Below are 16,833 nucleotides of genomic sequence, written 5' to 3' on the forward strand. Positions count from 1 at the left end.
CCCACCCACCAGTGGTTTAATACCTACCTCACTAACAGGGAACAATGTGTAAAATGGCAAAATGCACTATCAGAATACCAAACCAACCAAACTGAAGGTACCACAAGGGTCCATACTTGGACTTTTACTCTTACAACCTTCACACTGCTTGGACTCTTAGCTCTATTATCCAATATGCAGATGATACTACCATCATCTCATCCTCAAATAACCTCCAACACCTCCAACAAATAACCCAAGATACCTTCACCACAATTGAGCCTGGTTAACCGAATCACAACTACTACTTAATGCCAAAAAAACAAAGCTTCTACTCTTCACAGGAAAATCCCTCTCACCTGACTCTCACTTTCATATTTTTCTCCCAAAGCAACACAGAAATTGAAACTGTATCCCATGCTAAACTATTAGATATTACCATTAACAATAAACTTACATTTGAACACCATACTGGTAATGCCATTGAAAAACCCACTGGAAATTAGGAGCCCTGAACAGACATAAACATTTCATGGACAGCATCACCAAAAAAGATCTTGCCAACACTTACTTGCTCTCCTCCCTATTATATAGTGGCCCCATTCTTACTAACCTTCTAAATATCTTTGCTACAGGCTACATTTTTCATTGTTTGTGCTTTTTTCTCCAAATCTCCAATTTGTATAGAATTTCTCCCATGACTTAAAACTAGGCTTATGGAATATTTTTTTCTCATTTTAAAATTATATGCACTATTAAAATTTGCCACATAATGGACTAATAATATTACTACCTGGATGAGAATGCAATGTTAAATATATATGATATAATATAATATGATATAATATAATATAATATAATATTTATTTCCTGAATGGAAAATGTACATTTAAATCCAAATCTGTTATAAATTAACCCAAAATTATCTTATTTAAATTAATCTCGTAAATAAAAGAATGGGCCATAGATAAAATGTAGCCTCATTACAATATTAACCAATAATCTCATATAAAGTAAAAACCTTTTTCAAAATAAGCAATGCTTAAATTGACATAGATGAGGGCTATATTAGGCTCCGTAGCTGTGCCATACAACTGTAAATAGCAGTCATAAGCATAATGAATATAATTCCTATTCATAAGAACATTAAGTATGTTTAACATAAATCAGCATAAATATTGTTCCCATTTGCAGCTTCCAAACACAATTTACAAGCATGAATGCCATTATCTAACATTGTGAACATATACAATGATTGCACATCAAAACATAGACAGTTATAAACAGGAAGTCAAATCCTTGATTTTTTTTTTTTCATAAAATATTTACTATGATTAATGTAGTTAGGTCTAGTTATTACTAATGGTTGCAGAAAAAAATCAATATATTGAGTGTTCATTTCCTGTCAGAGAAACAAAAAGTGGTCATGGTGGAGTCAGTCCCCCGGATTCATGAACCTTGCGCCAGGCGCCAGCATAGCGTCGGCGTTATAACGCCAAATATGGCTGCTGAGCGATTCAGGTATGAATGAATTCCACGTGCACTACCGGCGTGAGCCGGACCGTCTCCGCCCCCGGCTTAGGTATGCAAAACACACTGTGTGCGGTATTGCACCATGCAAATGAGGGCAAATAGTGATCCACGAAGTGGCGCAGGCGTAGCGTAAGGGCACGGCAATGTAAACCAAAAAAAACGGTTTACATTTACCCAAACATGACCGAGGAGTAATGGAAGGCTGTCAAAGTCAGGTATCATATAGGTGCAATATGCCAATGTGGAAAGGCACCGAGAATGTCCAAAGAAAATATGCACAAAATGTAAAAAATGACATAAATGGCACGTACGTCGAAAGAACAGCAGACCCCCGGGATATGTGCACAGAAGTTGCAAAGCAATGAAATAATATGACAATGTCCTAAAAGAGCAGTATAACACACATCAGCTGCACAGCCACCACACACCATAGTATGTATGTAAAGCTTCAACCCCAGCGCAATGGTTGTCAAGGAATGGTGGAGTGTTCGTGCCGTAACCATGTATTAGTAGTCAATTCCATGCAACTGCGCCAGACAATACTGCATCGCAAAACCGGCGCCCGTGTAAGGATGGAGCAAGCGAGCGGTACTACACCGAGGAGTGGCCTACACGAGATACATGTCAACCACAGAGGGGTGTGCCACATTTGGAGGAAGGATATTGGAGGTCAGCAAATCTGGGCTGTACAATGCACATCACAGCATCAGGACTGGCGTGTTAGGAAATAGATGCGCTGAGAGTACATAATGCATGTACAGATGCATGTGCACGAGGATGACTACGTTCCCTAAACCAGTCATGTGACGGCCTCCCCGTCAACAACCACGGATATAGGAAGGTAATGCGGAGAATACGAGGAAATGCGGAAGCAGTGTAAATGGAGCCGTAATGAGCAATCAACACCAATCAATCCAGGAAGGGCAAACGGTGGCAGCTGATAACTCTGCATGCAGACTCCTGCATAACGGGAAAGGGGAGGCATATGAATGCAAAGATAGTAGGGGATGTAGCAGAAATGCAAAGAGCAAATAACGGAAATAGCACAGCCAAGTACAGAGGTAGCATAACTGCGGCTGCAGATAAAATGCATCATATGCCATGTGCCTGCAGGATGCAGTAATGTAAGATGCAAAGCCAAGGCAATGCAGGCAACTGTAATGTAACACTACAGGCAGTACCGTTGCAGTTGCAACCGTAAAACCACGGAAATAAGCCATGGATACGGCTGCACAGACACACCCAATGACATCACCGGTATACAGCACAACAGTATTAAGTGTGAATGCACACAACACACAGCGATTTCCCAAACGCCGCACCGTAGGGTGTAAACAGACGGGAACTTTTAATATGTATATGCTGGGTGCAGCCGTGGCCGTGATGCATAGGTATGTGGCAGAGACAGACGGAGTTGCGGAGGGTGGTGCCGACAACCACCGTGAGGCCTCACAGGAGAAGGAGAGTGTTCAGACCAAGGGTGACCTACCAGGGGCTGCGAGACCTGGAGATAGTAGAGCGCTACAGGGTGGACAGGGACACGTTACAGCAAATAGTGGAGCTGTGCCGGCGCCTGAGAACAAGAGACAACAGAGGGGAGCCCATCCCAGTGGACACAAAGGTATGTGTGAGCTTGCGAATACTGGCTACAGGTACCTTTCAAAGGCCAACCGGGGACATAATGGGCATCTCACAGGCATCAGCATCCAGGGTACTACACCAGTTCCTGGATGCCATGTTACCACATGCCCATGAGCACATAAATTTCCCCACATCTCAGGAGGAGTTGGCTAGCAATATGCGCCGCTTCCACCGTGTGGCACAATACCGAGGTCCTGGGTGCGATAGACTGTACGCACATAGAAATTAAGTCACCACCCGGGAGCAGGGTAGACGCTACATAAACCGCAAGGGATACCCTCCATCAATTGCCAGGTCGTGCAATGCGCAGGGCATTATCATGGATGTGTGTGCTGGCAGCCCTGGAAGCTACCACGACTCCCATATCTGGCATGCCTCACAGCTGTATCAGGTATTCGCCAGGGGACATCACACAAGGTCACCTTGTGGGGATGCTGGCTACGCACTGGAGCCGTGGTTGATGACACCCATCAGAAATGCACACACACACATGCAAGAACGCCATAATGAGGCACACGCACAAACAAGAATAATCATAGAGCGTGTGTTCGATGTTGAAATCACGGTTCCGGTGCTTGGATACATCCGTGGAGCCTTGCAGTACTCTCCAGGCACAAGTGCCCACATATTCATAGTATGTTGTATGCTACACAATATGATTCTGCGGAAACAGCTGCTGCAGGGACATAATGCCGGAGGGCCACCAAGCCCGCCACAACTGCCAGGGCAAGCACAGGCACAGGGCGTTCAGCACCATGGACACACTGAGCCAGCCCCAGTAGGTAGACAGAGGCGCACTCCAATATGCCTACGCCCTGGCAAAGAGGGAACGATAGCACATACTTTGACAGTGTAGGCCCCATGGACTGACACCTCCTGACCTGCACACACAGTAAAATGGACGCCACACAAACATGTCCGCCCGTAATGTGCACCGTATGTGCGGACGTATGTGTGACTCCAACAAAGGCACCACCCAAACACTGCACACCCAATAGCCAGCAGAGCATGGAACGCCAACACCTCACCGCACGCCGGTTCTACAGCACACGGCGAGCCAGATGCTGCCACTATCGCCGCAAGTCGACCACATATGTACTCATGTGCATACACAGATACGGAAATAGATATCAGTACACATGTAGAAATATATGTACGCATACACAGATATAAAGTACAACAGGGTAATATGGAACCCAGGGATGCAAGTTCACAGATAAGTAAGACGAAATCACCACATAGTAAACATAGTGACCGACAACCCGATCATCCGGGAGGGTGGGCAGAGCAGGTAACGCCAGCCATGGAAATGTCAACCTGCATCAATACATATCCGCGTGTCGGGATGGTCACCAGTCCACGGTACAGTAACGGGATATAGCGTGTCATATCCATAGGATATGAGTGCGGAGATACACGCCGCCACCGGCGATGCGCGCCAACGAGGTATTGTGTTCAACCGTCGATGCGAAAGCGCCAAGCATACCAGTGAAGTGTACGACATTATGAGGAACGAACCTCATTTGGGGTGTAAAACAGTTCATGTTCCTCGCAGTTCCTCAAAGTTCCACATTGAAAATGTCTGTCAAACATCCATTGTTAGGAATGTATATAAATGACATCCTGGTAAATAGAATGTAATCATAGTAATTCATTAAAGGTTCTTCACTGTAAGTAAATCAGCATATTATAATCAACCTATGACCTACTTAGCTGAAGTTGTCACTATGCCATTACTATGTGTTCCACATTATGCCCATTTGTTTCACATTACTAATGTGTGTGTTCCTCACTCTGGAAATAGAAGGTTGAGAGCCATGGCGGCAATATGTGTATGTGTGAGGTGAGGTTGTCGTGTGTTCCGCTGTGTGTGCCACTGTAAAATGTGTATGTAGATGACATGTCACAGGCGGAGTGTAATAACATGCGTAGGCATACAGTACAGGAACCATAGGCGTATGTACAGCAGTACCCACAAAGTAGTACTGACATCTCCTCAGTGGCTATGCACGTGGCGATGTAAAACGATGCAAAGTGGAAATGTCCCAGAATGTACCACAGGGCCATAGCCAACAGGAGATGCAAAGGACGCATGTACAAACCATGACCGTATGTATGGCGGCCATAAGGTACACTCAACACGGTCCGTCGGCAACGTTACACAGCATCAGGCATGTACGGCGAAAATACGAATGTGCTATCCCGGCACCGATCGGGAACACTTACGGTCCCGTAAATACCGCTGTGTGTTCCACGACCGTGAAGTAAGCAAGCAGCACACGAATAGGAGGCTACCGGTAGCATACAGGCCGTCCCAAGTATAGGACCACATTCACCGTAACTATCAGCGACAAAATGCCAATGGATAGTAGGCACGGACAAACATCCGCAGATATATAACCCATGTGAAGGAGGAATACGTGCAGGAAGCACACATGCAGGCGATACCGACAGCACACGACATCAACAAAACAAACATTCCCGAACAACAGACAGGTAACCTGCAGCCCCCAAGCAGGGATGGAGCACACACAAGCATATCCCGTATGTATAAATGCAAGACTCACACCCTGTACCCCTTACCCACATCCGCAGATATACCCCATCGCACATATCAAAGGGATAACAGCTAAAACCGTAGCTAAACATACAGGCAGTCAATGACAGCGGCATACCCACAACAAGCTCGTGGGAAACACTAGCAGCGGCTGATGCATCCTTGCATCCGTTGTGTACAGGAATATAACAGCTATGTTACACATCTGAATGCACAACGCCATCGACAGCCGCCGCCAGGACACGGACACCCACATGTCGAACAGAATACCATACCCAACACACACAATCCACGGCTAACACCACAGCGAAATGTACCCGACACCACACATAGCGGATGCAGTCACACAAACATGATACAATACATACCATCCTCACGAAGGTATTGCAAATAACCAACGGCCACACGAGGAAAGAACCATGTCCTAGTGCCGACGCGTAACGAACGAAAGGAGGGGGATCACCGGTGATATGCATAAGTACACACCGAGGAACAGCTATTGGCCTGATTAACCCACATGCCTCAGGTGACGACGAATATAAGGAAGACTCCCTGGATATTCAAACCGTATGTTCATACCGAACAAAGAAGGAATACTAAAGGACTAACAAGTAAATACAGAAGAACGCAGAACCAAAGGCCGGAAAGGTATGTCGAACCCACGACATGTACTGGTGTGTAACGCACGATAGGTATGACGAATCTGTACAGTATGTGAACGGTGTGTGTAGGTAAAGATACCTGTCCATCAGGCAGAGAGAGGTGAAGGTTGGTTATGTAATGCTAAGCCGCGCAGCATACCAACGACTGTGGACAACGTGTGCAGAGCAGTGGGACAACATGTACACACCGGATAACCCCAGGTTAGGCTTGCCACCTTTCAAATGGCCAAAGTGGGACATCTTCGACACACATCAGATGTTACAGGTGGACACATACCCATGGTCAGTACAAAGGGTAGAACTGTACTCATTTGCCTAAATAAAAGCATAGTCTTGTAGCAGTTAAGTTGCTTATTGTGTGTCTTGTAACATTTAGGAATGTACATACATAAATAACTATGTTATGCAACTCTTACATAAATATGGGACATAATTATGTCCTACAATCTCAGGACATTTGCCATTTGTAATATGTTTTGTCAGGACACAACTGCCCAAAGAGGGACTGTCCCTTGCAAAGTGGCACAGGTGGTAACCCTACCCCAGGTCTGCCATAGGGGTTGCAAACACAGAACAATGCCACCACCCACGCTGATGCTGGCAGTGGATATCCAACAATGAAGTGCCACAGCAGGATAGGACATGTATGTATAGTGTCACAGCACACATGTGCATGGGCATATACCGTCGATGTCATACGGAATGTGCGCACGACGTGCACGTATCCCACGCAGTAGGGGTGACTATGTCAATTATGTGTAATGCAAAGCTGTCATGATGGATATGTTCAGAAATCATAGACAGTATCACAGGCACAGCATGCATGATGGAGGGATGGCCTAATGTTATGTACATACACAAGATATGTATGGCCTGCACATATGGGACAATGTAGTAGCAGAATAGGTACCAAATGGAGGGAACAGCAAGTAACCATGTCCAAACGTTCCGTAGCAGGTGCAATGTGTGCCACAATGATGTCCAGCAGGGCCGTGTGTAAACACATGTGCAATGTACACAGTAGTGACACCCCCCCCATGGTAGTGTCCACTGAACGGCAGAAGTGGATGTCAACTGTTATGTCTATACAGTACGTCCGCTGTGGTGGTACCATGGGTCTGTGTCACCCTACCAGCAAGGGAGCTATCACATGACTAGTGACACAGTGTGCCCCTGTGGGATGTGCACAGGACCTATGTCCCACAGCACGGTGTGTGTCCAGTCTGTGGATGTCACACAGACGCCCGGCCGAGAAATGTGGCATGTGTGCACACATGCAGGACTGCTCCTCCCACCCTGCCCACTGCAAACGCCATGTAGGAGTACTACATGCATCAGTACTGTGGAGAACATGGCCCATGGCAGAGTAGATTACACCCCTGTGTTAGTGGCATGCAGGTGAGTACAGATGTGTTACATGACTGTCATTTGCATATGTAAACTGTCTGAGCCGGGTAGAGATCACAGCATGACTATACTGAGACATGTAACGTTGTATCCATTGTGTAAGGTACACCACACATGTGTTATTGTAACATGGCCTGCGTGTACATGTGTGTATGGCACAGGTACAAGGGCACCCAAGGTATCAGCTAGACATACGGTCCAGAAATGCGTGGTCCTGCACATGTGTACCCACGCCATGGTGGAATATGGCAACCACAGCACCATGTGGGGCATGTGTGTGTACATCAACCATGTACAACGTGATATGCCTGTATAGGGACAGTATCCATGTGATACACACCGCATGACTGTCAGTATGCAAAGGTGATGTGTATGCACTATGTGTGATGTAACTGATGCAATGATATCTACATGATATATCTGCCACACTGACACCTGTATGGGTGTCAGCAACATGAGTAGGATGAGCTAGAATGCTGCCAGGTATGTAGAAGTGGTATATGTAGGCATGTACAGTACTGTGTGACAGCAGGTAGTGTACATATGCAAATACTGAGCATGAGGGGCCACATGTCTGAGGACTGTGCAATGTCACACGTCCCTGACTTGTTGTAGTTAGCATGATATGCCTGCACCACTGTGTGAACTGTACAGAAGGCACATGGCGGAACATCCCGAGACATAGGGTACGATGTGATGCTGGATGTGTACATTGGCAATAGCATAAAGTGGAATGGTGCTGAAGGGCAAAGAGCGGATCATGTCTGATGTGATACCCTCTGTACCACCCCAACCACCCATGCAATAGTATGACAGGTGGCCAGCATGGGATGTGGTGTGCTGTGGCACAGAAGCCCAACAAGGGTGCCAGTAAAGGCATGCAGGTAGTCAATGAGTGTGTGAAGCATGTATGTCAAGATGTGGCCCAGTGCCATACTGAATGGCCCAGTCATGGGTGTAGAGATGCAGCCCCATATGTGCAATGCAGTACCATCCATGTGTAGTGTGATAGATGTGGTAGTGTGGTGGTCAGGGTACACAACGAACATGAATGGGCTAGCAGTCACTGCAGTGTGCTGCTGCAGAGACATGTAACAGCCAGGTTGGGATACAACAACTATGGCGGTTTGAGGTGACATTGGGACTGTGTTCCCGGACATAACATGTGCATGGCAGTACTATGTATGTGTCCACAGGGTTAATACAATGTCCAGCCAAGGATTGGAACCCTGTACTGAGTGAGAGTGTGTATTGTTGGTAGGTACCCCACTGGCAGGCACGATGCCAGCAACATCTGTGTTGGCAATGCCTGCATGACTGTGGTATGCCGCATTGAATGTGGATGTAGTCAAACAGCAGAGACATACCACCACACTGCGTGAGGGCCCACACTGCAATGTCTGGCAGTCATGTGTAGGTAGCTAGCTGTGGAGTATGTCATGCACCATGAGGACACACCATGACTGTCAAGTGACACACAACACACAGGTGAACATAACTACCGTGCAACAGCCTGCACATGTGCCCATACAGCACGTGTGCATGGAACAGGAATACCACTGTGGCATCTGTGAAAAGGCCAGTACCACCATGTCTCAGTGTGGAATAGCATGGTCCCTACCAGTGTGTAAATGTAGCAGAAGTGCACTGTGATCAGTGTTGGCATAGGCACGTAGACTGTCCATCGTATGGGTGCCATGCCATCAACTACCTCTGTCAGTGGATGTCAGTAATACCGGCTGTAGTGTGTATGTACCATGCATGCTGCTATGGTTGTGTGTTTAGGGTGTGGCTAGCAGGGATGAGAAGCATGGATGTTCAGCAAACAGAGGGAGGAGGTGTGTAGGCCTAGCACACAGACACATGGAGGTTTGGTGCATGCCGAGGGCAGTGTAGGTATGGTATGTGTCGTGTAATGTGTCACCCAGCTATGCCTACTGCATGGCCAAGCATGTGGGTACATGGGAGTCCATACTAGGAAGGGCGTGTTGCTGTCAATACATAGCAGTAGCAACTGTCCTAGGTGCAATGTACAGTATGCCAACACGACCGCATGTAACCTGTGGTGTACAGTGTATTCACTGTCGCGTGTCACAATGTGCGAGCGGTCACGAACATGGGTATCTGAACATGGATTACCTATGATGCAATGTGTCATGGGAATATGCAGTATGTGAGTAAATCACGGTGTGGTGTGGGAACCACCCACCCGTGTGTGTTGCAGTCCAGGTATGTGCCTGGGAGGTATGATCTGTGTACAATCTGGACTGGCAGGTGTGCCGTGTAGGGCATGGAGGCAGGTCCCAGGCACTGCAGATAAATGACATGTGTGCTGTACTGTGTGTGCAGTGCTAGTGTACAGCACAGTGGAGGGTGTAAGCATTGTCACACATCACTGCATGCTGTGCCTACCTGTGACAGCCCTGCCGGAGACAGACATGTGACACCGCTGCACAGGCAGCATAGCATGTGAAGATGTACATGTGGGCTGCACACCTTAGGCAGATGTCCACAGGTCATGTGTGCCACGGTAGTGTGGTTGAACACGACTATCAGACTGACAAACACCACATGCCTGCATAACTACAGTATGACCATAGTCAACAGTCCCAGTGACAGAGTAGGCCAATGTACACTGTCCCTGCATGCAGACCACTGGCTACTGGACACCTGGCTAGACACACACCTGGAGGGTTAATTCACCATTGAGCCATCACATGTCCATGTCCATGTGGGCCGCATAATGTCATCACAGGGTGGTCACAATAGCAGGTGGCAAGGCAGACACGGTGTACCAGGTGATGTGTCATGTGTGCATATGTCGACTAGCACAGCCGCTCACATGTCTGCAACATACTGGTGCACGATGTATACTGTTACATGATGAATGGAACTGCACTGTCACCCACTACAGGGCCATCTGACACAGGTGTGTTGTGACTGGTGTAACCCATGTTTGCACAGGATACACACTGCTGTTGTAGGCAGCCATGCTGGTGGCCACCAGTGATATATGCAGTGGTCATACAGACATACCGTACACAGTGTTCATGCAGGAATGTCCATTGTCGTGGACGATGTGCTGCTATGTGAATGTAGGTGTTTGTTGTGAATGTCACACATCCAGAAGACACCATCTGGTGCAGTCATGGTTGTCAACACCAGTACACACATCCACAGCAGTCAGAACCCAGTCCTGACAATGTGTGTCAGTCACCCTTGTACTGTGTGACATATGTGCACATGGCGGAACACCTCCCACTGTCATCTAAGCTGGCTACATGATGGCTGGAATGTGCTGTAGAAATGTACAATGCTGGTAGCCCAATGAAGTACCTGAATCAGACACAGTACGCTATGTCAGCCATGTAAACCATGCACAACAATGACCGCCCAACAGACACAAACAATGCATTGACACATGGAACATGTGCACATGACAACCCCCAATGAGGTATGTTGCACATATTGATGTACAATTGTCATCTATGGCCATAGCATGGATGCAGACACACATACTCCACAGGTAGTACCATGTGATGTAGGTAGGGGGCATTGCTCGTGTACATGTCACAGTAGTTGTACACACACATGTCCTGCATAGCCGCCATGTAGGGGTAGCTGTGGTATGACTACTGGACATGCCCATACAAATGACCATGTCCCACAGGAGATGTGTTAGGTGTGTACCACATGTGACGTGCTGACAACAAGCTGCGATGTGTATGGCTGCCGGTGTACCTGTGTGACATTGTCTGTGATGGGTGCAAAGGCACATAGTATCGTATTGCATGCACACAAGCCCCACATAGGTGCATAGCCTGAACATACAGTACAAGGAGTGTGTGGATGATAGCAACCCACAGGTGGAGATGGGTACGGACGCCAGCCCACAACCACATGTGTGTGTACGGTGTCCACGCCCACGACACATGAGCATCTGAGAGGCTAGCGACACAGCTGTACAGGGTCGCATGCATATATGTTCAGCAACATCCCTGTATGTCCCACCACTGGCCCGTGGACCGATGGACACCAACCAAATGTGCAGATATGAGATGTGCACAGCACATCACAGATGCCTACCGAGAACAGGCCTACCGTGTAGACATGTGCACAGTAGGTCTGCGCCAGCTGCAGTCAAACACGCTAGGTGCTGAACCACAGAAGTAGTGCAGGCATTGCCACAGTTGGACGGGCATGCCTCTGTGTATGTATGTTCGTGAATGCCTCCGGCATAGCAATATAGCTGTGTCACCGCTAGAACAACAATATGAATGGGTTGTATGTGTGAGGGTGCGCCATATGTGTATGGTCAGATCGACGATACCATCAGTGGGCCTGCTATGTGAACATCCCTGTCCCCATACATGGATACCTCTGCTGAGCCCAACACCACATTCACAGAGGGAGGGATGGCGGTGTGTAGTGCAGCAGCAGACATGTGGGTGGCAGCAGCCACTGGATGTACACATATGTGGTACCCACATCAGTGCAGGCAGCCATCCATGTGCATGGGATAGCGGTGTGTGTCCACATACAGCACTGTGTCGATCAATATCCCAGCACATAGCACCTGCCAGGGCTACAGTGTATGCATGGATGTGTGATACCTGCATGCACCAGACACACCCTCAACAAGCAGCGCACAGCATACCTCGCTTGAGGACAGTGTCCACACCATGGTGATAAACATGTTGAATGTCCATATTCACACAGCTATGACATATGCAATGGACAGCCACCCTGCCAATACCGCCAACCCCAGGTGGATCACACCCAGTGCCATGTATGTGGCATACCCTGCCATATCATGCAGACCTGACCAGCAAGGCTGCATGAGCTATCACAGTCCTACATGGTGCAATGGACAAAAGGCACTCTCACTATCAACCATACACAGCAGTAATGTATGGTGATGCACCCTGTCATGTTACAGGTGCTGTGTGATGCTCTGCACAATGTGTGTGTGTACATGCTATGCATGGCCTTTCCTGCTAATGTGTCATGGTTACACATTGCTCCATGTCTATCACATGTGCAACACAGGTGAGCTGTGGCAAGTTGTCCAACACCCGCACAGTGCTGTGTGGAAGTACATGGCACAACACATGCATGTGCAGGTGTCCATGTGTATGTGTACAGTGCCGCTGCTCACGTTCACAATGGACACAGACGTGATGTGTACTGACATATACACAGCGTCCAGGTGAACAGTAGCACAGACGCCACATGGGGACCTATGCCAACTGATATGGACATAGGTGCAGCCAGGTACACATGTCCACGGCAGGCTAACATCTACATGGTGCGGTACAGTGTGATGGGGTGGCACACAGATATGATGTGACACCCAGTGCTCAATGGTGTGAAGCCAAACATCGGCTGTGCACTGCCACGATGCCATTCACAGATCACTGTGCAGATGTCGCATATGTCATAGCAATGTATTTCCAACAGTATGCCAGCACAGCAGTGTGAATGTGACCTGCCACCATCATTATGTCTTCCAGATAATGCCACGTTCCCGGCTTCCACCTTTCATCCGACAGGAGGAGGAGGTGATAATTCCATACCTCCATAGTAATCACGCCGCGCTATTCAGCCATGTGCCACAGCAGGCACAGGAACGGCAGGAGATGTGGGAGGAGATGTGCAGGAGGGTGAACAGCCTGGGCGGATACAACCGCAGCTATCAGCAAATCCGCAGGCACTGCACAGACCTGATCCGGCATGCAAGACAGCGTGCCGCTGCAATCGCCAGGCAACAACGTGGGACAGGTGGTGGGCCACCAACCCAGCCCCCACTCACAGCCACGGAGGAGCTCCTGGCCAGTCTGGGGACACCCACGGAACAACACGCAGAAACACTTGCGTCCATCGTGGAGGTGGGTGTCTCCTGAACTATGAGCCTGGAGCCGCCTGGTAAGTCAGTGTTGCATGTTTGTATGATAAGCGACGTGGGTGTGGGTGTCATAGTACAACACATGATATAGCAATACATGCCAGGTATATGGCCACACAAGATGCAAACCATAGTATGCTATGTTGTGTTAGCAGACATGTGCATAGCACATGCTAACACACACATGCATGATGTGACATGCACAGTGCTGACCGTGGAGATAGTAATGGCTAATGTGTATACCTTTGTGTAATGTCTTTACAGGTACGCCTGGCGGTCGCAAGGACAAGGGTCTGTTGCAGGTAAGTCTGTTGCTAGTCAAAGGCATGTTCTGCTGTATTGATATTCCCCATGTGTCTAGGCATGACATGCTCACCTGTGTGTGCCCCAGTCACGGTATACAGCTCGCACCACCCGACACACACACCACCCATGTACAGTAGATACAGGGCCTAGCGTAGAGTGGTATGACACCACACAACCTATTGGTGTGTTACGTGCATTCAGCTATGCATACAATGGTGTAGGTGTTACACAATGGCTGCATGTGTAGTATGCATTGGTATGCCAGTGCAGTATGCACACAGTACCACATAGTGAGCTGTGATCTGGCCAGAGCACAGGTGTTACCAATGTGACCCATGCCCCTGCATCGAGTGCACGTTGTGACATGGCACATGCCATGTCCCATGCACGTGGATGTCTGGCTGCAGCATTGTCACACCATGACATGACCTATGCACAACATAGCAGACATCCACACTGTCAGCATATCCGTAGAGAATGTGACACCTCACACTAGTATGGTTGTATGTCACATGGGCCACCACAGGGCCGTGTGCACGATGTCTACCACACACAATTGTCAATGACTCAGACAGACAAGGCCATGGTCGATACCTACAGGCATGTTGCCACACAGCACATCCACAGTGGGTAGTCACCGCTGCACCCTGTACACACATAGTGGGTTCATCACTGTAGTGGACCCCTGACATCCGATGTAGTACACCAGTGACATGGAATGCCTCTCCACAGCTACTACAGGTGCCTCCAATATCCACTATATACGTGCTGCTGAGCAGCTGAACTGACTTACAGACATGGCAATGTAATGCGCCCAGGTCACGCATCGCACAGACACATAGCTGTGTCCTGCTACTGTGCAGTGGCACAGAGCCCGCACTCCACACTGTACAGCTATGTACACAGCTCACAGCAAACGCACCTGCACAGACATCAGTGTTACCCATACATTGTATCTGTAGACTGTACACATAACACTGCACCGTGACAGCCGCTGTGATGTGGTGCATGCGTGGGACACCATCTCCACATGTCCACATGATACCGCACATGTTTGCGGTGTACATTACATAGTGTCGGCAGCCATGTGTACTCTCAACTCGCCCGCGGCCACACGGTGTATCACGCTGATGCATGCAAACTACCATGAATGTGTGTACTGCATGCCTACTAAATGACACCTGCCTGTTGTACTGTCCCCACCAGGGCAGTGTACATACTGCCACTATGAATGTCTGGTCTGCATTCACTGGTCTGTGTTGTGTGAATGCTGCATGCCACCTGCATTATCACATGCATGCTGTGTGTGTGTGTGTGTGTGTGTGTGTGTGTGTGTGTGTGTGTGTGTGTGTGTGTGTGTGTGTGTGTGTCTGTATTGTAACCGATGGTATGTCTTTGTATTGACAGGTGCTGTAGGTGAGTTCCCTCCCGCGGTCAATCTGATGCTAGTGTCCCCACGGATACTAGTGGTGATGACCATGTGCATGAGGGACAGGCAGGGTCGCCACAGGCAGACACTGTGCCACCAGAGAACATCACACATACGCCCCTTTCAACCCCGCCACGGTTCAGATGCCGACACATACCCCAACACCGATGCCCATAGATGACGGTCAGTCAGCGTCTCTTGGCCCCGAGCAGGAATGTGTGGTGGCTGCAGAAGGTGTGGGTACACACGATGTTGCCAGTGTAAGGACTGGTGCAGTGCCACGCAGGCATGTGGCAGGTGCTGCTCGTAGGGCGAGCACCGCTAGACATACACCTGCCGCACAGGGTGCAGCAGCTGGTATAACCAGACGCATGTTCCAGACTGTAATGGCGGCGCAGGCACGTGCCGAACGGCAGAACCAGGAAGGGCAGAGGCTGCAGGGGTCCGCAATCCGTACCTTGAATGACAACATCCAGGCATTGGCGAATGCACAACAGCATCTTGCCGATGTTCTGGATAGGAGATTGGGTGACATGGCTGGTATCCTCGACCGAGGCATGGCCATCCTTGAGCGTGCGCAGTCCGTGCAGGAACCCCAGGTAGGGGTGAGGCATAGGGCACGTGGGCGTGCCAGCAACACCACCTGCTGCAGGTCAGCGTGTGCGTGCCACCTCCCATGCCCACCCAGACAGTGCTGGTAGCAGCAGCAGTGCAGCTGCTACTACACCATCCACACCAGGACAGAGCAGGCCACGTGGACGCGGCCCTGGACGGCCCCGCCGTGGGCACGCTTCCAGCGGACATGTGACATCGGAGAGTGGACAGTCCGCATCTCCACCCGGTCGCGTCTGCGACCCCAGGCAGGCACGGGTCACGTCGCCGCCTGCAGACACAGTGAGCCGTAACACCTGCACTGTACAGTCAGGGGCTGCCAAGCATACCCCGTGTAGGCATCACAGATGACTGAACTGTGTACACACACCCACACACAGCAGACACAACTGTAGGGCTCCACCACACCCACATGCAATCTACATAGTCATGCCCACTCAATGCACAGGCCCTTACACACACACATGATGTCATCCATTGGTACAGCCCATGCCTGTGGCACACATATCACCCTGTGCATATGATGAAGTCTCTGCCGATAACTGTGAGCTACACCATCACTGCACGGTTAAGCTAACATATTCTGATGCACAGGGTGGACACGATAGTGAGAGGTGTATGTGATACCTGTGTCCGCATAGTACGTGATGTGTATGTTGTGGTGTGTGTGTATGGCTGGTGACAGGTGTGTATGTGATGTGGGTTGTGCACGGACATCATGCAGCAGACATACCATGCAGGACAGGTGCAGCATTCATTGATATGTGTACACAGTATGTGTGGTGGTTACATGTGTAGCACC

This window comes from Protopterus annectens, chromosome 4.part0, assembly GCF_019279795.1.
Source record: "Protopterus annectens isolate FY-2018-M chromosome 4.part0, PAN1.0, whole genome shotgun sequence".
Taxonomy (NCBI): Eukaryota; Metazoa; Chordata; order Ceratodontiformes; family Protopteridae; genus Protopterus; species Protopterus annectens.